This window comes from Haliotis cracherodii, unplaced genomic scaffold (genome assembly GCF_022045235.1).
Source record: "Haliotis cracherodii isolate W230 unplaced genomic scaffold, xgHalCrac1.p SCAF_12, whole genome shotgun sequence".
NCBI classification, from domain to species: Eukaryota; Metazoa; Mollusca; class Gastropoda; order Lepetellida; family Haliotidae; genus Haliotis; species Haliotis cracherodii.
The window spans coordinates 3,087,115-3,110,879 of record NW_027266267.1 but is presented as its reverse complement, the minus strand read 5'-3'; the positions used below and the strand labels follow the sequence as shown (position 1 = coordinate 3,110,879).

The 23,765-nt window shown below is 41.3% G+C and overlaps 1 pseudogene; it reads left to right on the top strand.

Moving 5' to 3' along the window:
• The first annotated feature begins 13,132 nt into the window (after window positions 1–13,132).
• On the top strand, window positions 13,133–23,353 carry LOC139458082 (uncharacterized; annotated as a pseudogene).
• The last annotated feature ends 412 nt before the right edge of the window (window positions 23,354–23,765 follow it).

Sequence of the window (23,765 nt, the reverse complement as noted above, 5' to 3'; positions counted from 1 at the left end):
AACAGTACGTCAACAAGTTTACAAGAGCGTTTAATGTATGGAATAAAAACAGAAACTTTGCACAAAAATAATCATGTTTGTCTAAGTAAGGAAAAAAATAATTGCTAATCCCACACAAAGTCAATGATTGCGTTGTGGACCAAGGCACTGCTGCCAATATTGTTGAGAACTCTGTAAGCTGTATTCCTCCCAGCACATCTGGGGTAGTTGGACTCATTGCCGGCAGACTCGTGAAGATCCGGGGTAGAACAGGTCTTCAGCAACCCATGCCTACTGTGAAAGGAGACTATGCTTGTCGTAAGAGGTGACTAACAGGATCGGGTGGTCAGGCTCGCTGACTTGGTTGATGCGTGTCATCGCAACCCAATTGCGTAGATCGATTGTTGATGTTAATCACTGGATTAACATTGTTGATGTTAATCACTGGACTGTCTGGTCCAGACTCGATTCTTTACAGACGGCCGCCATATAGCTTGAATATTGCTGAGTGCGGCGTTAAACAACAAACAAACATTGCCGGCAAAATATACTGACGGTAAAAGTAACTGTGCTTCCCAAAGCGGTGTGAAGGTTGAAGCTATTGAACGTAATATCATACTATTTGGTCATTCGTCTGATCAGACACAACCCATACCTGGTAACAGGAGACAGCAAGACACGTCCTAAAATAGGGTGTTGTATCAACTCAGTTAACAATGTTAATATCGGGTGTGACCACCGTTTGATACAGGCAGCCCATTGAAGACACCAGATGGGTGATATTGTTCCAAATGGCAGTCAAAGATTGGCCCTAGTGAGCTAGCGTTACCGGCTGGTTCTGATCCTGTTGTAGGCGTCGTTCCATGCATATGTGGGCGGGCATTTCCTGCTGCAGCGTGACCTTACGTGACCTTCCGGTAGAATATGATCTTAAACGATGTCGTAGCTATAGCCTACTCCGTTCATATTGCCATTACCAATGACGAGTTGAGCTCTCCCAGGTGTTGTGATGCCAGCCCATGCCATTACACTTCATCCCCAAACTGACGACGTTGAGAAACGTTTCACTTCGCTAAAACGTTCTCCCGGACACCAGTTAACCCTTGCACGATCATCAGAACTGTCCAGTGAAACCTGGACTCATCTGTGGACAGTGGACTGCCCCAGTCTTGTCTTCTGAACCTCAGACGCTGTCTACACCAAGTTGACGTGGAAGCAAAACTGGGCGTATTGTGTGTAGGGAGTGTGTGGGTGAGTGAGTGTGCGGGTGAGTGTGTGAGTGAGTGGATGGGTGGGTATTGTTGGACGGGCGGGCGCCCGTGCGAGTGAGTGGGCGTATGTGTGTGTGTGTGTGTGTGTGTGTGTGATGTGTGTTATGTACGGATGAGTGAGTGAGTGGGCGAGTGTATCTGTGTTGGTGAATGGATGTGTGTGTGTGAGTGTGTGGGTGAGTGAGTGAGTGAGTGAGTTTGTAATAGTGAATCAGCTACTAACAGAGCTGCTTCGAAAAGTGACTACATCCCAATTAAGATTTGCAAATGGTGTCACATATGTTGCATCGCCGTCAGATAAGACTATGTCCCCAGCAACCTTCGCATGTCGAAAGACGCTACTGAAAGGATCGAACGGCCAGTCCCTGTGGCTTGGCTGTCTGCATGACATCTCGACGGCGGACGATGCTTATAATATCAGACTCGGTTACTGACCGCTATCGTTACACTGCTTGGTGAGTGAGCCGCCAGGCAACATCAAGCAGCTTTGTTGCTATGTTGTACACACAATATTCACCAATACCGTTATATTATCAAAGTGTTTATTTACATTGTCAACGAGTTCATATCGGTAAAACTATTGGTAGAAGGGACCGGGCACATCCCTCCACCACCAGGAGACCAACTAGTTGTCAGCACCTTCGTGCAGGTTTGTGAGTGAGTGAGTGAATTTAATTTTACTTCGCTTTCAGCAAATTTCCAGCAATATCATGGCGGGGGACATCAGAAATTGGCTTCACGCATTGTACCCATGTTTGGAATCGAACCCGGGTCTTCGACGTGAAGAGCGAATTCTTTAACCACTTGGCTACCCGACCGCCCCGTGATTGAGCCAGAGAAGTGATATGTATCCGTATGTAGCGGAAGTTGAAATATCACAAAAGTTAAAATACAAATTATTAAATCATACGGAAGCCTTTTAGGGACATTTGTTTTTCATATTTTATCTTGAAATTCCAAGAAGTTATGTTGAAATTTCAAGATGTATACTAAGTTGAAATTTCAAGATTATAAGTTATAATGTTAAAAAAATAACTTGATATTTTCAAAAATTTCAACATAGCATCTTTAAATTTCAACTTACTACTTTGATATTACAAGAAGAAAAAAGAAATAGACAAGTGCTAATATTCTTGTCATAACCACGTTCACACAGTCAAACAAAAGCTGTTGATGTACAATGGTGAAGTCAGTCCGCGGAGTTGCTTCCCTTGGGAACGCCAGGAACCTATGATCGATTTTGTTTCCAGATTTGGCAGCACCAAAGCTTGCTCGTGGGTTTCACCTAAGTGGTAAACGTCTGAGACCTACATCACTTCCGGCGTTCATGCCACATTAAGCTGACTCGCCGTGATATAACTGGAATACTTTAAAAGCAGCGTTAAATCCAACTCGCGCACTTACTCTATCGATCCGCTTGTCAGCGTGGATATGTCACTAAGCTTGTACAATACTTACTTATATAAATATTTTGTAATCCGCCCTAGATAAGAGATCTGTCATTCATATAGCTACTATAACGATAAATGTGGTACAGCTGATTCCAATCCATCATTCCGAGTCATCCCCACGTAGTCCTTCATCAGACAAATACTAAATGTCACGCACACATGAAGGAATTAACTGTTAACTTTGAAAACAGACACCTTCCACGTGGCTCCGCAAGACGTGCTGCTGTCGCCAAAACACGCCTTGTTGCATTCCGAGTCAGCCAGCAGAGTGTGCCCGGATGTATCGAGGGTACTGCCACACGAACAATCCTTGCCTTTCTGGAAACAGAGGAGAGTCACAATATGTCATCTGCAGTAAATCAAGTAATAATAATAATAAAAATAAGCAATGGCTGGCTCCATGTAACACTGTGCACAAACGTCCATGTTCGAATCCTCAAAGGGTTTCCTTGTACCAAATCCGTCAAATGTAGGCACCACTTGCAGGGTATTGCCGCTTCGAAATTGTCGTGTGCAGGGGTGTCCAAGTCTGTTCTAAACCCAATACCCGACCTTAAACATGTTCGAATCCTCAAAGGGTTTGCTTGTACCAACTCCGTCAAAAAATAGTCACCGGACATCGCCGCTACGAAATTGACGTGTTCCAGGGGTGTCCCAAATATTAATCAAATATTACCACCAAGCGGTGTTACTTTTAGCATGCAACCAAGAACAAAAGATGAGGTACATATGTCCGACTAACTTCATGTCAACTTTCAATAGTTTCTGTGGAGAACCTTACAAGATGTGATCTTTCAGGCATAGAGCCCTAATAATAATAAACATGGCAAATATGCGGACCTCGCTTCCGAAATGTCCCGCTTGCATCCCAAGTACCAGGTTGTACGACTCCCCATTGGAGAGTACCCAAGCCTGCTACCAGGAATACAGCCCTTCTGACAATCTGGTTTAAGTAGAAGGGAGTCTTCACATTCTCCGAAAGGTTCTGGGTCGGTTTGATTAGGCAGCGCTTCCTGTGAGAAGTCCCATTCGCTGTCTGGGCTGCCCTGAGCTGATGATGAGCCTAACCAGCCTGACTGTGCCAGGATCACCCAAACCCTCTTTGCTGCATTTTTTATTTCAATCTATACATAATCATAACTTACATGCAGGGCGATGTAGGGTTTGCTGAGAGCCTGGCAATGGGCGGAACACATGGGGATGGTCATGGCGCTGCTGGAGATGTCGTCATCGGTTGGGAGGACACGGTTGTGGTTGCTCTGCGAATAACACCCCTCAGCAACATCTAACAAAAACAAAATATTGAAACATTGGGCACTTGGATGGTCAGTTGCTGGACATCAGACAGTAGGCTCACTCTCACACTGTCAGCATACATCGGTGCTGTTATAATTATAATCAGGGTAGAGGTTGGATTGTCAAATATATTCATACGCTCATGATATGATTGACTACATATTGAACACCTACATGAGTGAGTGAGTGAGAGTGAGCTGGGTTTAACGCCGCTTTTAACAGTATTCCAGTTACATCACGGCGTGTCAGCATAATGTGGGAGGAAAGCCCGAAGTGATGCAGGTCTCAGACGTTTACCACTTCGCTGAAACCCACGAGCACGGGTATGGTGCTGACAAACCTAGAAACGTAATCGGGGCGACCTGGGATTCGAACCCACGATCATAGGTTTCTGGCGTGTCCAACGGACGCAACTCTGCACAGCCTGAAGTGAAGCAGGAACACCTACATGAAATAGTTGTAGTTGTAGATGGAGGAGTTGTAGTGGACGTCAGTGGAGGCTTTGTAGTAGATGAAGTTGTCGCAGTAGGCGTCGTAGTAGTTAAACTAGGCGTCGTAGAAGTAGATGTCGTACTCGTTGAACTTGGTGTCGTAGTTGATGATGTTGTAGTAGTTGAGGTAGGCATCGTAGGTGATGTTGTAGTAGACACAACTGCTGTGGTAGTCTGCGTTGTGGTGTATGTGCCCGAGGAAGGGATTATAGGAGTTGCAGTCTGTATCGTCGTCATGGCGAGGAAGGATTCTGGAAGTTGTCAGTGTATTATATCAACCGGAGCAAAACGATGTGCTACAGGATGTCGACCTGTGCTACAGCATGTCGATCGGTGCTACAATATGTCGACCAGCCCTACAAGATGTCGACTAGCCCCACAGGATGTCGACCTGTGCTACAGATGTCGTCAAACCCTACAAGATGTCGACCAGCCCTACAAGATGTCCACCAGTGCTACAAGAAGTCGACCACTGCTACAAGATGTCGACCAGCGCTACAAGATGTCGACCTGTGCTACAAGATGTCGACCAGCCCAACAAGATGTCGACCAGCACTACAAGATGTCGATCAGTGCTACAAGATATCGACCAGTGCTTCAAGATATCGACCAGCACTACAAGATGTCGACGTGCGCTACAAGATGTCGACCAGTGCTACAAGATGTCGACCTGTGCTTCAAGATGTCGACCAGCCCTACAAGATGTTGACCTGTGCTACAAGATGTCGACTTGTGCTACAAGATGTCGACCTGTGCTACAAGATGTCAACCTGTGCTACAAGATGTCGACCAGTGCTACAAGAAGTCGACCAGTGCTACAAGATGTCGACCAGCCCAACAGGATCTCGACGTGTGCTACAAGATGGCGGAGTAATTCGAACTCTGTAACATGCGGAGTATGAGTAAGCCAGGATCGAGTGGTAAGGCTCGCTGACTTGGTTGATGCATGTTACAGTGTTCATTAACACCGAGTGTCATCAATGCAACGTTACAGTGTTCATGAACACCGGGTGTCTTCGCCGTACTGTACTGTTAGGCTCTATGACCCATCGGTGTCTTCTCTGTCACGTGATACGGTGAGTGGACACCCGGTGTCTTCATTGTAAGGTCACAGAGTCTATGAACACCCGGTAGATTAAATTCAACTGGAGTAATCGCTCTGAGGTTGTGAAATGGGGTTTAACGTCGCGTACAAGATTGTTGCACTTATATAGCGACGTGCATGCACGTGTGTGTGTGTGTCTGCTTGTACTAGTCCGGATTGAGGCCGTTTTTTAGTGCTGAGTTACCATGCCGCAGTTTAACATGAATACCCCACTCAGACACAGTATACTGACTCCGAGCCGACCAGTCCTTGTTTTAGCCCCTTAATGCCGAGCGCCAGACAGGGTAACAACAAGTACCATCTATTAATGTCTTTTCGTATGACGCGGCCGGGGATGTTGTAGATTGTTTGTCAGTTTCGTCAAATTAATTGACATTGGTCGATAGAAAACTTCAAATATGTGATCCTACCTAAAGAAAGACATATATGCTGAGTCGCTTTCACCGCAGGCATGCACATCTCGTCCACCCTGCAGGGTCTGTCTGCGCATGCGTGACCTGTACCCTGGAAACAACAATGATCACGTGATACTATTGGTTTACGGTTAAGCAAATAGCAGTGACACATTTGGCTCTGAAAAAAAAGATGGTAATCGACATTTCTTGTTGTCAAAGGTATTTTATGAAATAACTTTACTTTGATATTCTAACTGGAAAAGATTAACTACTACAACTACGTTTGTTCACAGCAAAGGGCTACATGAAGCAGGGTATTTTATCCATTGTGTAAGCATTTTATATTTCAATGTGGACATAGCGCAGGATGCCTTCAGCACTACAGATAGACACAGTTAGGTAGAAATGTTCGTGGCCTCACATAGAAAATCGTTAAGATTGAAAATTGTGCACACATTAGTTTTTCCAGATGAGTGAGTGAGTAAGGTTTTACGCCGCTTTTAGGATTATTCCAGCAATGTCACGGCAGGGGGACACCAGTAATGGTCTTCACACATTGTACCCATGTCGGGAATCGAACCCGGGTCTTCGGCGCTTTTACCACTAGGCTACCTGACCGCCCCCAAGGTCAGGAGAACAAGGGGCATGGGGGAGTAATTCAGGGAGATGACTGACGCCAACTGTCGCCAACTGACGCCTGCCGACGCCACGTCGCACTCGCTAGCACTTCTCAATGGATGAGGCCAATTGTTCCACTGACACCATTCTATAGGTAGCTACTTCTTTATCCTCTGTCACGACGTTTCCGAGCTACTTCCTGCTCCTTTGTGTGGTGAATAATTAGTAATGGTAGGATGAATGTACAAAGACAACAACAGCTCTGAAACGTCGTCACAAAGAATAGAAGAAGTAAAAGCATAAAAAGCATGATCCCGACATGATTCCAATAGTGTCAGCGATATGATCCTAATAGTGTCAGCAATATGATCCTAATAGCGTCAGCGATATGATCCTAATAGTGTCAGCGATATGATCCCAATAGTGTCAGCAATATGATCCTAATAGTGTCAGCGATATGATCCCAATAGTGTCAGCGATATGATCCCAATAGTGTCAGCGATATGATCCCAATAGTGTCAGCGATATGACCCCCCATAGTGTCAGCGATATGACCTCCCATAGTGTTATTGATTTGATCCCAATTAGTGTCTGAACTTATTCATAGTCTGGCCGCGAAACGGTCACATAACAGTTACAGAAATACAGAGATATTGAGTGAGTGAGTGATTAGGTTTTACGCCGAACTTTTAGCAATATTCCAGCAATATCACGGCGGGAGACACCTGAAATGGGCTTCACACATTGTACCCATGTCGGGAATCGAACCCGGGTCTTCGGCGTGACGAGCGAACGCTTTATCCACTAGGTTACCCGACCGCCCCTCAGAGATATTGAACTTACCGGAGGACTTGAATAAATTTTATATTGTTTTTCAGTGTACTAACTGATTGGCTTAAGAAGAGAGAACGGTACTCCAGTACAGAGAATGATGAATGAGGTATGCTGGTAGATATGTATTGCGTTTGTTGCTGAAGATAATACATACAAGACTATGATCGAATTCGTCCCCAATATCCCTGTGGTCACCGAGTGGACGACTTCTTTCAAACAATGGCATAGTTCCATCTGCCAGTTTCTACTAGGAGCCGATGATTTCATAATCCAAAGTACAATAGTGGCAGTCCATATTTTACATCCAAAATATTGAGGTATTGTTCACATGATATACACTCTTTCATAACCTTTGTTAGGTTTGTGATGAATTTGTAATTGTATTGTTCAAGACCTGTAAATATTGGTCTTAAACTCTTTGAGAAACAAAGGATTTCATTTCTGGCTATTTATATAGAATCCACATCGTAACGAGTTTTTTCTAACATGTTTTTTTTAAAGTATTATTCCTAAATACGTATATATCCATATAATTTTTGGGGACCACCAAAAATAACAACTCTTGTCTTATCAACAGTTACAGTTAATTTGTTGGATTTACAGAACACTTCAAAGCCACACCGTTCTTTAGCACCAGTGGCTAACACGGCAATCACGTCTGTATACAACAGAACAACAAATACATTTGAAACACACATATATCATTTGGGTTTGAAATAATGGTAATTACAATTACAATTATGATATTTACGTTACTGTTCTAAATCATTTAACAAAAAGTGAGAATAGTAAAGGTTTTCGCCATGTCGTCCTCCAAGCGTCGGCTCTTTGCCAGGTTTTACTCCTTTAATTCCAGATTTCCGAATCTTCCAAAACGATATTTGGTCATTAACAACTACAAACCTAAGCTGCTTTTTAATTTTGAAATTTTGCTTATTTTAATATTTTAACATACATGTCTTTTTACGATTTGCTCGCGTTTTCAAGCGCTGCAGACCGCCTCCGTGGTTTAGTGGTAGAGCGTCCGCCCGGAGAGCGGAAGGTCAGGGGTTCGATCCCTGGCCGCGTCATACCAAAAGACGTTAAAAGATGTTACTTGTTGTTACCCTGTCTGGCTCTCGGCATAAAGGGGCTAAAACAAGGACTAGTCGGCTCAGAGTCAGTATACTGTGTCTGAGTGGGGTATTCATGTTAAACTTCGGCATGGTATCTCAGTGTGCTACACTATAAATCGGCCTCAGTCCGTACTAGTACAAGCAGCAACACACACACATGTATATGCACGTCGCTATATAAGTGCAATAATCTTGGACGCGACGTTAAACCCAATTTCACCTCACCTGACTTCAGGCGCTGCAGGGTCTCTACAGTTTGTTTTGCAGCAAAAATAATAACATTCTATTGATAATATTTTCAATTTATCAATCTATTAAGGTAAATGTGGTTAACAAGACGTATAAATTGTAAGCTTTGGTAATTACTAATATATCACTTTTCTGTCTCTTTATTCTTGTATGTATGAGGAAGAGTGTATGTGTTAACTTTTGGAATAGGCTACGTTTTACATGCTTGTGTGATCAGTTTTGTACAATATACAGTCTGTACTATACAGGATCCGGAGTAATATTTTAAAGTTGTATGTAAATAGTATTAATCATTGTTATAAAAGTATATGTTTTATTCAGATATCCGGACCGCACTGTGGTCTGGAAGACACCCCGGTCTCACATTATCAGACCAAGCTTCAAAAGCAACGTACGCTATCTTCAGAAAGACACGATTGCTGGATATTCCAATTGATTGTCAACTTAAACTCTTCGACCAGTTAGTACAACCGATTCTTCTATATGCAGCTGAAATTTGGGGATATGAGAGTGTAACAATCATAGAACGTGTTCACTTAAAATTTTGCAAATTTATCTTAAGATTAAAGCAATCCACGCCTGACTACATGGTTTATGGTGAGCTTGGAAGGTATCCTCTAGAAATTCAAATAAAAGTCAGAATGATTGCGTTTGGGGAAAGATCATATTAAATTCTGAAAAACTGTCCAGTAGAATGTATCGACTTCTTTTTCATATTAATTCCACAAATAATATACATTTTGGATGGTTAACAACAGTAAGAGATATTTTGTATAAGGTTGGTTTGAATTGGATTTGGGACACCCAGTCCTTCCCCAGTTTAACTTGGTTAAAGGCAAATACTAAAGTCATATTGTTAGATAACTTTTATCAAAAATGGAATGAATCTGCGACTTTATCCTCCAAGGGTAAATACTACACAATGTTCAAAGATAAGCCTCGCCTTGAGGAATATTTATTATCATTACCATACAACTTAGCGAAGTGGATAGTCAAATTTAGAACAGCTAATCACAGATTACCAATTGAAAAGGGAAGATGGTTCAATGTTAATAAAGATCACAGATTCTGTACATTATGCAACAGTTATATTGGAGACGAGTTCCACTTTCTTCTACAATGTCCATCACTTCATGAATGAAGAAATAAATACCTCCCGAGTTATTATTGTAAGTATCCCACTATTGAAAAATTTAACCAGCTCATGGTTTGCTCCTACAAACCTCTTGTAATAAAGCTGGCGAAATACTTAAATGATGGTTTACAACTTTTTAAGTAATAATTCAATTACTGTATATACTATGTTTGTAATTACTTTATGTTTATGCACACTGACACACGTCTGTAAATATAAATATGTATATTGTATGCTCTATATCACAATACATGATTCATGAGTAATAAACTTCTGTTCTGTTCTGTTCTGTTCTGTCTCACCCACAGGGTAGGCACATGATTACTTGTAAAGTCTGTTTGTATATTTGTGCAGCACAAAGTCTGTTACACCCTTAAATTCATGTATATGTATGTATTTGGAAAGAGATTGATAATATTTTTACACTGAGATAAAATAACATATGAATAATTCCTCTATGTGGCTCTTACATCAATTAACAGATTACTGTTAACTGTAACAGCTGATATAAGAATAAGATGTGTTTGCAATGTAAAACGGTTCGTAATACTGTGATTTTGCGTATTGTTAATATTACTTATTATTCCTTTCATATGTTTCAGGGTGTAGATAAATATATGAAACATCCATTGGCGAAATAGAAATGTTTGTACATTGCTCATTCACTACCCTGCTACATAAGTACCAAACGTCGTTTCAGCTGTCTTCAAGAACAATTGATTCATGTCTTCCTTTTTTGTTCAATTAAGGATTGACTGCGTATTTGTTTCGGTTTATTGAGGTATGGATCGAAAAATCGATTTACAGACTGTATTAATCCGACAACGAAAACATCTACAATAGTTCAACCAAACATATGCATATATCAAACAGACAAAAATTACGAGATTGATAAACACCCCATGTGTAGGAATACATTCTGTTGCGTGGCATTAATCAGGTGATTGTTTAGTTAATGCACATAACGTGACACGCCCACAAGGTCAGTAGCCAATCAACGTAGAGCAGGATCAAAACAAAGTTCGTAGGACCTGTCAATCAAGGCACGAGACGAGGAGAACCGCAACAGTCAGACTGTAACGAACCAGAAGAAATATCACGGGCGGATACAGCTTTTTTGAAAGGGATGGGTGCACAATTAAGATCTATTTATTGTCTTTGGTGGTAATTTATACAGAAATGGGTTGCACAATTAAGATCTATTTATTGTCTGTGGTGGTAATTTATACAGAAATAAAGATTTAAAAAAAAATAAAAATGGGGGGGGGGGGCTGGGGGGAAGGTGTGCGCACCCAAAGCGAGCGAGCCAAAACGTTTGTTATTTCACGCCTTCGGCCCTCCATCTCAAAAAGTAGTTTCGACAATGGGTATGCATGGCTTTCTCTGAATGTATATCGATACACATGATCAGAAAGAGAATTACCTAGATTGATATTGGGATTCCCCGACATCCATAGTAAAAAAATAGTCCGCTTCGGTGGACGTGGCTAATTATTTTACGTTCAATGGGAAACGATTGCAGCAACACGAGCCAGAACCCCCATTCCCTATACTACTCCAGCTAATCATATTGTAGGAATTACAATGAACACAACGACAAATTTGTTATAGTCTGTTAATTAGGAGACGTTCAAAGAACCCAATTCTTCGTTTAGTCCCTGTCATCATTCTTAAAGGGGCACTGATCTAACGCAATCCCCGGACTGGTTGTTGCCTTTGTTATTGTTTTTTCCCCAGTGAGTACCCGGATGATACGCAACGCAACTGAGCGTGACCAGAGACTGGGCTGTCGACTGCAAGGACAGCTAAATAAACTTGGATGCTGGATGCAATATTTGTTTAACACATTTTTGCATAAACACTGATTGTTAACTGTGATCTATAAAGATTTCGACAAAGGGTGCATGTTAATTAATTTCTTCAGCCTAAACAAACAGACAAAAAGAACGGCGGAGCTCATCGGATGTCGTCATTTGGAAATACCCCAGATGGTTATAGTTTAATTCTAATAAAAAGTATCCATGCAGTGAAAGCATTTTCGGATTTCGGCTTGCGTCGATAATACGATTACTACTCCCTTGTTGTCATCCACGTTTTCTCGTATAACCCTACACTTGTGTATTTGTCGGCATTCATTTGATGCTCAGTTGTTGAATTTATTACAGGTACAATTAGTGGTAGCACCACTTAGATTACCTGATAAAGGTTCCCATTTGGCATTCATTGTGTCTGGGGTAATTATTCAATCTAAATCCAGGTTTGAAGTGAGGTGAAATGTGTGTTATGTAATATGCACGTGGCAGCCCAGCAAGAAATGAATGACATCAAAGGATTAACAGAAAATACGTTGATTGATTATCACTGTTATCTTGCGCAGTGGATATGTCAAGAGTGAGTGTTTACATGTCTAGGTTTACTAAGACAAAGGGAATACACTCATATCATGGCGTGAAGTGCCGATGTATAAACAACATACTTTGTTCAAAGGGTTAACTGATAATACGTTGATTGATTGATCATTATTATCTATCACTCAATGGATTTTTTTGAAACCGTGGACGTTATGAAAATAGTTGTCACGTGGGCTTTCTCAGCCGACCATTGAGACTTGACACCTATGTAAAACACCTGAAAAATCTAAGTGATCAGTTGAGAAACGAACACGGGTTATAATATCCCGAAACGATATATATATTTTAAAATATTTGATTGTTACAGAGACACGTGACATCGAATAAGTTTCTTTGTACAGCTGCAGACGAGTGGGTTATTGTTCCTTTGTGTGGATATTCACGGATACATTCCTCGAACAAGGAAGCTGCCTAAAATTTATACACATAAATTTGGTAGGTTGTAATTATGATATTTGCATTTTGTTTTCCTTCATTTGAACCGATTCGTTCTTGTTTCTCTACGTCTTGGTTGGGAAATCCTTCAATGCGCGATAGACGTTGTTTTAAAAGGTCTTCTCCTTTGTAAGCGTGTATATATTACTGTCAATTTGTAAAAATGTGATTCTCTCTGGCAATTTATAAAATGTGTAAATATTTCAGTCATTTTGACTAAAAAATCTGTCCAGATTGATTAAGACGATCAAAAGGGCCTACAGACATCACAACAGATTATTATGTAGGATTAGAAGCCTGGATCATCTGTATTAGTTTCAAGGAAAAACTACATCAGATTGATTAATATGTGTCAAGGATTCAGGCAAACACAGTTTGTTTTTAACAGCACAGGACGGTTACCTTCCGAACTATTCTGTGAGACCTCCATCACAAGATCATCGAATGGACGCGCTTTATCCGAGCTTTCCCTCGCACAGTTTGGCTGGCTGTGGCAGTCTATCCGAGCTCTCCCTCGCACAGTTTGGCTGGCTGTGGCAGTCTATCCGAGCTCTCCCTCGCACAGTTTGGCTGGCTGTGGCAGTCTATCCGAGCTTTCCCTCGCACAGTTTGGCTGGCTGTGGCAGTCTATCCGAGCTTTCCCTCGCACAGTTTGGCTGACTGTGGCAGTCAGGTCATTACGACAGACTGACGGAGTGGCAGACCAAAGGTCACGACCCCGCAGTACTTCACGGGTACTTCATCTGAGGAACAGATTTCTTACTGTGACGTCATCAGCTGCCAACAGCTTAGGACATCCGGTCAGCAGACAAACAGTGACCAGACGACTACGACATTATGGTCTCCGGGCTTTTCGCCCTTTCAAGGGCATGGCCTTGACCCGTCAACACCGACGTGCCAGATTGACGTGGTGCAGGCAAACTCAGCGATGGCAACAAAGGGAATGGCGGCGAGTGCTGTTTAGTGACGAGAGCAGGTTCCAACTCTTCAAACCTGATGGGCAGACGCGAGTTTATCGAGGACGTGGTGAACGTACGGCTCCTTGTTGTGTCCAGGAGGTGGAACCTTACGGTGTGATGATTTGGGGCTGCATTTGCGGGGACGAGAAGACGGAACTTATCATCATCAAAGGCAATCTGACAGCACAACGCTACATTGACAAAATCTTACGGCCAGTGGTTCTTCCTTTCATCCAGCGTCAACAACGGACGGTGTTCCAAGATAACGCTACGCCCCATAAAGCCCGTATTACTAGAGACTTCCTCAACGCCAACAACGTGACTGTCCTGCCGTGGCCAGCTCGATCACCAGATCTGTCACCCATAGAACATCTCTGGGACCAGCTGGGACGTCGTCATCCTCCCTTCACGAGACAAGCGTTGATCGTTGCCCTCCGTGAGGAATGGAATCGGATACCTGCAGTCGATGTGAGGACGCTTGTCTACTCAGTTCGACGCCGCATTCGAAGATGCATTGTCGGTCATTGAGGTCATATCCCGTATTGAACGGTCTGGGCCGTCGTCACCTTAAAGTTGTGACCAATGTTGTTGATCGACTACTGGACAAATGACCCCTTGTCAAGAAATGTCCCTGTTGGAGGTCAAGGACTTTGTTGTTGAATTAGTAAATTCGCATTTTACTGTTCTGAATGATGAATTTCGAAAATACAATTGTTATTGCTGCTTCAAATTGTGTTGGTCATATTTTATCCTAGAAATATCGTTGGTAACGTTTCTTTGGGCCGTCAGTTTAGTCTCTTTTGGACGCGTCCTAAGGATATATCCTTTCACCGTTGATAACCAGTTTGTCCGAGTTGAATGATATCCTTTGGATCCCCTGCCTTTTGGTTGTTTAAAGACAGGCCACAAGATATTTCTCTGGGATGTTGTTCCGAGACATAATAGTGTGTGTTTCTAAAGTTTGTGGTAAAGGCTCTTACCTCTTATCAGTCAATATTGCTAAAAGCGGCGGAAAACCACACTCACTCACTTCTACCTATCAGCCTTTGTGGTCATTAAACTTTGCATCTAGCGGCCTCGTTTTGTCTCGTTTAGCTCCTAATCTGTGTACTTCAATAGTAATTTAATCTCTCTCGGCAGTATTTCTGAACGACTTCATGGGATTTGTTGTCTTCTGTCTCTTCAATTCCAAAGAACCGTAAATTGTCCGTCATTGACCTTACCTTCAGGAGGACCATTCTGTCTTCTCTCAGGTATGTATTTTGAGAAATATTTTGTATCTTTGTAGAGCTTGTCCATGTCCCATTTATGTTTTAAATTTCAGATCGTGTTTGCTTGTCAAATATTTCTAGTTTTTTCTTCATAGTATCTCTATCCTTTCTTGTCTCGTCAAACTGACTGCTGATGATTCTAGCGTTGTCCTCTGCGTCATTCACTTGCCAATCGTGAGTATCCCTTACTGTCTCAGAAAACCGGAGCCATGACTTTGCCAGTTGCGCTTGTGAGTTACAATTCACATAAAACAAATATCAGGATTCTGAAGACCGGTGAAAAGATCCCAGGTTTGTTGGTTGTTTTTTTAACACCGCACAGCAATATTCCAGCTATATGACGGCCGTCTGTAAATAATCGAGTCGACCAGACAATCCAGTGATTGACATCATGAGCATCGATCCACGCAATACGGATACGATGACATGCATCAACCAAGTCAGCGAGCCCGACCACCTGATCCCGTTAGTCGCCTTTTACGGCAAGCATGTGTTGCTGAAGACCTATCCAGGTTAGAACATCTTATCCCTGGATATGTTTAGATGGGTCAGCTTCTGATCTGGTGTCGGGGCGGTCGGGTAGCCTAGTGGTTAAAGCGTTCGCTCGTCACGCCGAAGACCCGGGTTCCATTACCGACATGGGTACAATGTGTGAAGCCCATGTCTGGTGTCCCCCGCCGAGATAGAGCGGGATTATTGCTAAACGCGGCGCAAAATAATACTAACTCACTCGCTCCGACCTGATGTAAGCATTCCAGATCCACGTCTTACGTGTAAGTTGCTCACGTGATGGGTGTAAGTTCAGATGGACTGTACTCGTCCAAACTTAATCAACGGTGTCAACGATATGAAGAGCTTAGAGCTAAAAGGGGCATTTTGGCCCTTTTTGCATATTATTGCATAAATAACATCTATGAGTTCTTGTCTACCTGTAGAAAAAAATTGCTTGTTTTCATTGATGCGTTTTTGAAATATAGCTACTTAAAATTCTATGAAAGGGCTAAAGTCAAGTTTCAAAAGGGCCTAAGTCACTTTGTTAGATTTTTTCCGTGTGTGATTCAGACTTGTTGTCCGAGAGAGATTTTGAAAGGTGAAATGGGGTTTAACGTCGCGTCCAAGATTATTGCACTTATATAGCGTGTGTTTGTGTGGCTGCTTGTACTAGACGGGCTGATGCCAATTTATAGTGTAGCTCACTGAGATACCATGCCGCAGCTTAACATGAGTACCCCACTCAGACACAGTATACTGACTCCGAGCCGACCACTCCTTGTTTTAGCCCCTTAATGCCGAGTGCCAGACAGGGTAACAACAAGTACCATCTTTAAACGTCTTTTGGTATGACGCAGCCGGGGATCTAACCCCGGACCTTTCGCTCTCCGGGCGGATGCTCGACCACTAGACCACGGAGGCGGTCCTGTAGTATACAAACATTTGTTTGAATAACTTGCCTGAGAACGCCAAGTCTCACTTACAGTGAGTGAGTGAGTATGGGTTTATGGCAATATTCCAGCAACGTAACGGCGGAGGGACACCAGAAGTGGGCTTCACACATTGTACCTATGTGGGGAATCGAACCTGGGTCTTCGGCGTGACAGGCGAACACTTTAACAACTAGGCTACCCCCTCGCCCCTCTCATTTAAAACTGAAACTGTGGAAGGAACGATGCTGGGTGATAAATATAATCTCACCCTCGTGTCTGTTGATCTCAGTCATAACACTCGTTGATAAAAGTTAAAACTGCTCGGCAATCCTCAGAGTTTTCAATTGTTATCGACTCGTGTGACAGAGCTACAGATTTGCGTGAAATACCTCCGAAAATATTTAAAACTCAATCGTTTTAATTTTAGAAACGCATGCATTAAATGAAAAACTTAAATGTATAAAAACAGCAGGGGTAAATACCAAAATGAAGCTTTTTCAGCATGCGAACAAAGGAGCTAATTTCCTAAACACAATTTCGAGATAATTTACTTTCCGAGTCAAGCCTTTTTATTTAGAACAGTTATGTACATCTAAAACATTATTTAATTTTTTAAAATCTTAAAATGTTCACTAATTTTGGGAAAAAAACCAATAGTGTGATGAATAGATGAGGGAAAAAATATTTGTTACCCAATGAAAAATGTGATAAACAATTAAAATAGAAACCCTAGAGTACAAAACGCAATTGCTCAAAAGGTTATCTTGAGCTCTGCTTTAGATATATCCGATATCAAAAGATACTCGGGGGAGATTCTCTATATCGTCAAATATATTATTATCATTACGTCTCTAGCTTCAAAGAATGCCGACAAACCTGACACTGTCTCGGTTCCCCATACACGATCCCCGGACTTGTACGTAGGTTCCATGGCTGCATCTTCTCCGAGGAATCACAAAGTTGACACACCTTAAACCTGGTGTCCCAGTTGAAGGACGCGCACCTGCTGGAATACCAACAGGTGAGATGACAGGAGTACTCCCCGCCCGGGTGCAGGGTGACGTACACACTGCCGTGCAGCTGTCTGTCTGTCCGTGTGGGGTAGAGACACAGATGACCACCCACAGTGGCGCAAGTCACAAATACAGCCATCATGATAGAGGCAAGAGTTTTAAAGAACAACATCACTGAGGGTCTTACCGATGACGTTGTTCTCCTCAGTGGTATGCGAACACGTTAAGTGATTCTCTAACGGTAAATTTTAACCTACATATCCATGGTGAATGAGTTGGTCGTTCTGGTATTAAGCGTTGTGTGGTCACATGACCGCTGCTGCAGATCCATGAAGTGTAACGTCCCGTGCTGGTGTAAGGTTGATATATCCACCTGTTGGTTCTCTTGCCGGCGGCGGGATCAATACCCGGGCAGTCACCCAGTACATAGTACTGCCCGGTGTCAATTTGCATTGTTCCACTAGCGAAGTACAACGGTACTTTTATCACATACTATAATATCTCATAGTGTCTTAAATACATACTGCTGTATCTCACCAGGATATAACGTGGGGTACAACTGATACATATATCATCGCGCGTGTATCACTAACAGAGAGTTCACACATTGCTGGCTGACCGCCTCCGTGGTCTGGTGGTAGAGCGTCCGCCCGGAGAGGGAAGGTCCGGGGTTCGATCCCCGGCCGCGTCATACCAAAAGACGTTAAAAGATGGTACTTGTTGTTACCCTGTCTGGCGCTCGGCATAAAGGGGCTAAAACAAGAACTTGTCGGCTCGGAGTAGTATACTGTGTCTGAGTGGGGTATTCATGTTAAACTGCGGCATGGTATCTCAGTAAGCTACACTATAAATCGGCATCAGTCCGGACTAGTACAAGCAGTCACACAAACACACACACGTACATGCACGTCGCTATATAAGTGCAATAATCTTGGATGCGACATGAAGTCCCATTTCACTTCACCTGAAACTACTGGCCTACTGAGTGTGACGTATCACGTAGCGTGTCAAATGATACTTAGCTATCGCCCTTCAAAGCAGGCACTTGATAATAAATATCCCTCTCATTTAATAAGTCATTGAATAAATATTGTGATTGCTTTGCAGATAAAAGTCCTTTGTTGTTGTGCTGGTATCTGTTAGTAAAATGACTGAGTGGTCCACCTTCTCCAGCTTCTCCACACATTCGATACAGAGCTGATTTTATATCAATGACGACAACCGTGGACAGTGATAGATTCGATACCCCGGTACACAAGTACAGGACAGTGGGCAGTGATAGATCCGATACCCCGGTACACAAGTACAGGACACTGGGCAGTGATAGATCCGATACCGCGGTACACAAGTACAGGGCAGTGATAGATCCGATACCCCGGTACACTAGTACAGGACAGTGCGATAAGGACTCCCAGACAAACTGAACATACTTGTGACTAACAGGCGTGACGATGCGTAAACCTAACGACGGGGTAGCACACGGGGGCCATGCTACGGTGTATGTTATCAGTAAGGGTCATATTACAGTTTACAGCTAAAACAGAATTATCATAAAACCGCCGGCGTGTTATTAGAAATGAGCGTCACATTAACTTACATTATAGCTAAAGTGGATAGAATTATCATTAAACCGCCCGCACGTTATCAGAAATGGGCGGGTCACTGTAACTTGATAATGCCCTCATACTGCTTGACGACGGGCCATTATCAAGCCCCTTGTTAGGTGACGTCATAGGGTAGAGAAAATGACGTCACGTATTATAGTGACGTCATCTGGTTTGTTCTTTGACGTTTCCATATTTGTAAAATGTGGTCAGTGACACTCGTGTTGATTTCAGTAAATGTTTCAAAACCGATGTTGTTGTTTCTTTTTACTTAAAAACAAATTCCATCCATTTTAGTTATAATAACGGTGACGCTCTTTTTCAGGGCATTATCATTTGCAGAAGCCCTCGGTCTTAATGGAAGACCTCGGGCTTCTGCAAATGATAATGCCCTGAAAAATAGCGTTACCCTTATATTAATGCCCTCATATTGCTTGACGACGGGCCATTATCACGCCCGTTGTTAGGTGACGTCATATTGATATCATTACTCTCGTTTTGCATTATATAATCAATGGGTTCAATTTTTCGTAAATATTGTGACCACAGGATATTAAACTGTCTACTATATTTCTCCAAGAAGTGTAAAAGTACCAATTGTACCAGTTGTATCAGTTGTATCGGTTGTATCAGTTGTGACAGTTGTATCAGTTGTATCAGTTGTGACAGTTGTATCAGTTGTATCAGTTGTATCAGTTGTACCTGTGGTATCAGTTGTATCAGTTGGATCAGTTGTACCTGTTGTATCAGTTGTATCAGTTGTATCAGTTGTACCAGTTGTATCGGTTGTACCTGTTGTATCAGTTGTACCAGTTGTATCAGTTGTATCAGTTGTACCGGTTGTACCAGTTGTATCGGTTGGATCAGTTGTACCGGTTGGATCAGTTGTATCAGTTGTATCAGTTGTACCAGTTGTATCAGTTGTACCAGTTGTATCAGTTGTACCAGTTGTACCAGTTGTATCAGTTGTATCAGTTGTACCAGTTGTACCAGTTGTATCGGTTGGATCAGTTGTACCGGTTGGATCAGTTGTATCAGTTGTACCAGTTGTATCGGTTGTATCAGTTGTATCGGTTGTATTAGTTCTACCGATTGTATTAGTTGTACCGGTTGGATCAGTTGTATCGGTTGGATCAGTTGTACCGGTTGTATCAGTTGTATCATTTGTATCAGTTGTATTTTTTGAACACTTGAATATGTAAAATTGATGCCAAACAGGTGCGTGTCTTATCCAATTAAGATTCAATGTAAATTCAATCAAATTGTTTATCTAAACGAATACAGTTTCAACATCGATATTTGTGTTGGAATAGTTTGGTTTCTCGTGAATAAAACACCACGACAATATATTGTCCCAACTCACAGCTAATTCTCACAAAGTGACCTTCGTAACAATAAATTAGTGCTCAATATAGCGGAGTTATGCCCCCTTTTCGTTGAACATGCGTAACCTCTCTGTCGCCTTTTGAGGTGAATCAGTTTTAGTCATTTACGCATTATTTTATTTTTGCATTGAATTCATGTCATTATACATACGCATAGAGCTCCATTTGATATGTAGTTATGTCGTTCAGATATTAGGCAGTATTATGTTCGCTCACAGTTTCGGTAAAGCTGTTAAATAAAAAGAATCGTCGCACAGTTCTTTTATCGGTGTACGATAAAAAAGGGAGAAATTTTCTGTTTTTCAACACAGAATAAAGTCTCGGACAACATTTAGCAGTGTCTTTTTTTCAAACCGGTTTATTATTTACAGTTAAATTTATACCTTAACAAAAATGTAAACTTAACAAAAACATACGCCTGTTGCACAAAACTACCTTTGGACATCCTGAACGTCAACAGGATCATTAGCGGCAACCTTAACTGAGGTTGGACTCTTTAGTGTGGGGGACTCAATTAAGCCCCCATTACACTATAAAAAAAATTGATCAAAAACTTGGTCAAAGTCCATTTTGACCAAGTTTATGATAGTGTTTCATTCCGTCAAAAACGTTGACAAAGTTTTTAACGGGACTTAAGTAAGTTTCGCCGTACATTTAGCCTAGCTGATGTAGCATCGTTACTTTGTAAATGACATCAAATACATGTGTCTATCATTGGTATTATGTAAAAGCATTACATGCCATCGAGTGGTGTTAGGAGAAATGTATGAATTTTCCTTTTTAAAATAAATTAATAAAAATTCCTCTACACCATTATATTTATATTTGAGTTCAAAATGTATAATTTTGAACAGTATTTCTTTCAGCCCAAAGTGGCAAGAAAGATAAATAAAACCCCTTCCTACCGGGCCGGTTTGCTAAATATTTTGATAATAATCTGGAAAATACTATATTGTTGTCTAAATTAAATATGTTAGCTGCGTGTGTGCATAAATTGTTGTCAATCTGTTACAGAGTAAATGCCTGCTCGGCTGGGGCTGTTCCAGATTTAATGCCTGCTCGTCTGTTGAGAACACAGGGGCTCTATTGAGAAAAAAGTGGAATGATTACAAGTTTGAGATATATTCCATTGCTAGAATTGGTGTGTACACATGTATCTGTGAGTATTTAACTACTTTGTTGGGGTGTTTCTTTTGAAGACACGTTGGTTGTAATTTGTCAATTAAAAATCAAGTGTTTTGGTTTATAATAACAATTGGTAATTAGAAATGGCAAACAATTAGTGAAATGTTAAAAATCACCAGTTTATATACAATATGAATTCCATATGTTATAAAATGGCTCATTTACAATGGCCACTGTGAACATCATCATGAATAATAAATATACAGATCTCAGGTAAAAAGAAAGGCCATGGTTGTCCACAAAGAATCGTCCAAAACAGGAGGCGGTCCAGCACCATCACCTTTGACTGATCTGGAATTCAAAGTATGTTATACAATTTTACTTTCCTTAAGAGGAATTTATTTCAAGGCTATCTGAATGGGAAGGTAATAATGAAAGAGTCCTCTCACAACATTTATTAATTTAATACTTCCCCATAACTATGTATAGCTTGAATATTTAATATATAATATATTCTATTTGTAGGTTGTATCACTGATTCCACAGTGTCAAACTGAAGGAACAGCTGGTGGACTGGAGTCGGAGGTTGCTGAAAGTGAGTGTTTTTCTCATATAGTTTCACTTTATATTCAAAATACAAAACAACTTTCATGTTGATTGAATATTTTCATTGAACTGGGTTCTTTCCAAACCATGAGCATTGAAAGTGACACTAGTATTAATTTGGACTGACATGGACATAGATGACTAATTAATAACAACTCGTAACATCTTCAGCTTTTCCTACACTCAACGCATTGAATGAAGGTCACCTTGCCCCAGTGGATTTCTTTGATTCAATCATCATAAGGGAAGAGACACAGACCCTTGAAACACCTGGTAGACTTATTCAATACTTTTTAAAAAAATCATTTATCGTGGAGTTATTTGAATTACAGTTTAACAATCTCAGATATATTAAATTACCATGTGCATTGATGGAACCTAATTTCATCAAACTTGCAGGTCCTATCTTTATGTGTGGGAACACTGGCAGTGATGAGGCTTCATCAATGAGTCAACCTGTGGAATCAGCAGAAATGAGAGTAGATGAGACAAGTCATACTTCAGTCACAAATGGTAAAAGTTTAAATACTAGCCTATTTGAATAAATAATCAACAATAATATAGAATCATACTTAATATCCAATCACCTGATGACTCTATATATCAAACAATCTGATAATAAGAGGATAAGTAACTTATCTCTTGATTGCTACAGCTAAGATATCAAGATGAACAGATCCAGACAAAGAAGATATGGTATGGTATTATTATATATTTTGTGTACACTCTTTTATAATCATGCCAGTATTATTTGTTGGATAATTGTCAACAATTTTAGCGCAAGCAATGTTTTGTAGAGTCTTATATTGGATTTTAACTACTAATTTCTTGTATTATATTATTTTATTTTAATAAAATGTATTATTTTCATCACTGATTACTACTGATCATGATAATATAATAAACATGATACATTAAATTTTCTCGTAATTTTTACAGAAAACTCAAAGCAGCCACCAAAGCATTTTACCTCAATAATTGATGTGTAGACAGCCAAAGAAGATGCCCTCAAAGAGCAAAAGAGGATGCTCAGCATATCAGAGGAGCACTTGGCTGCAGTGTGAGAAAGGCCTGAGCTAGAGAAATCCAAATTTGAACTTTTGCAACATCTGTTAATGAATCAAGGAAATAGATCTCCAAATACTTTGTCCCCAGTCACCAACGTTATCTTATCCTTCTAACCATGCCAGCACCCCGGCTGATATAACTGACTGGTGATTTAAGGTAAAATCTTACGTGAGATTAATACACATTGTGTAAAGAGACAGTTATTTTTTATCTGTCTTGATGTAATTACCCGTAGCACACAGCTTTAAATACAACCCTGTTATTTTCTGCCAATACATTTATGTTCATGCACTGCCCAGCTGTTTAGCTGTAGTCAAAATGAATACATATGTGTATTCAATTGTTGCTTATTGTGTTGTTTACTTACAGCCTATGTAAATCTTTCAGTAGTCAGCTTCCTCCTAGTCGTACACCCATCCTGACACTGTCTGACTTCAGGATTGTTTTCTTCATCAACATGATCAACCACTGCTTCCTCTGGTGGTGGTGCAACCTTGTTGTCGATGCAGAAGTTGGGCAGCTTGG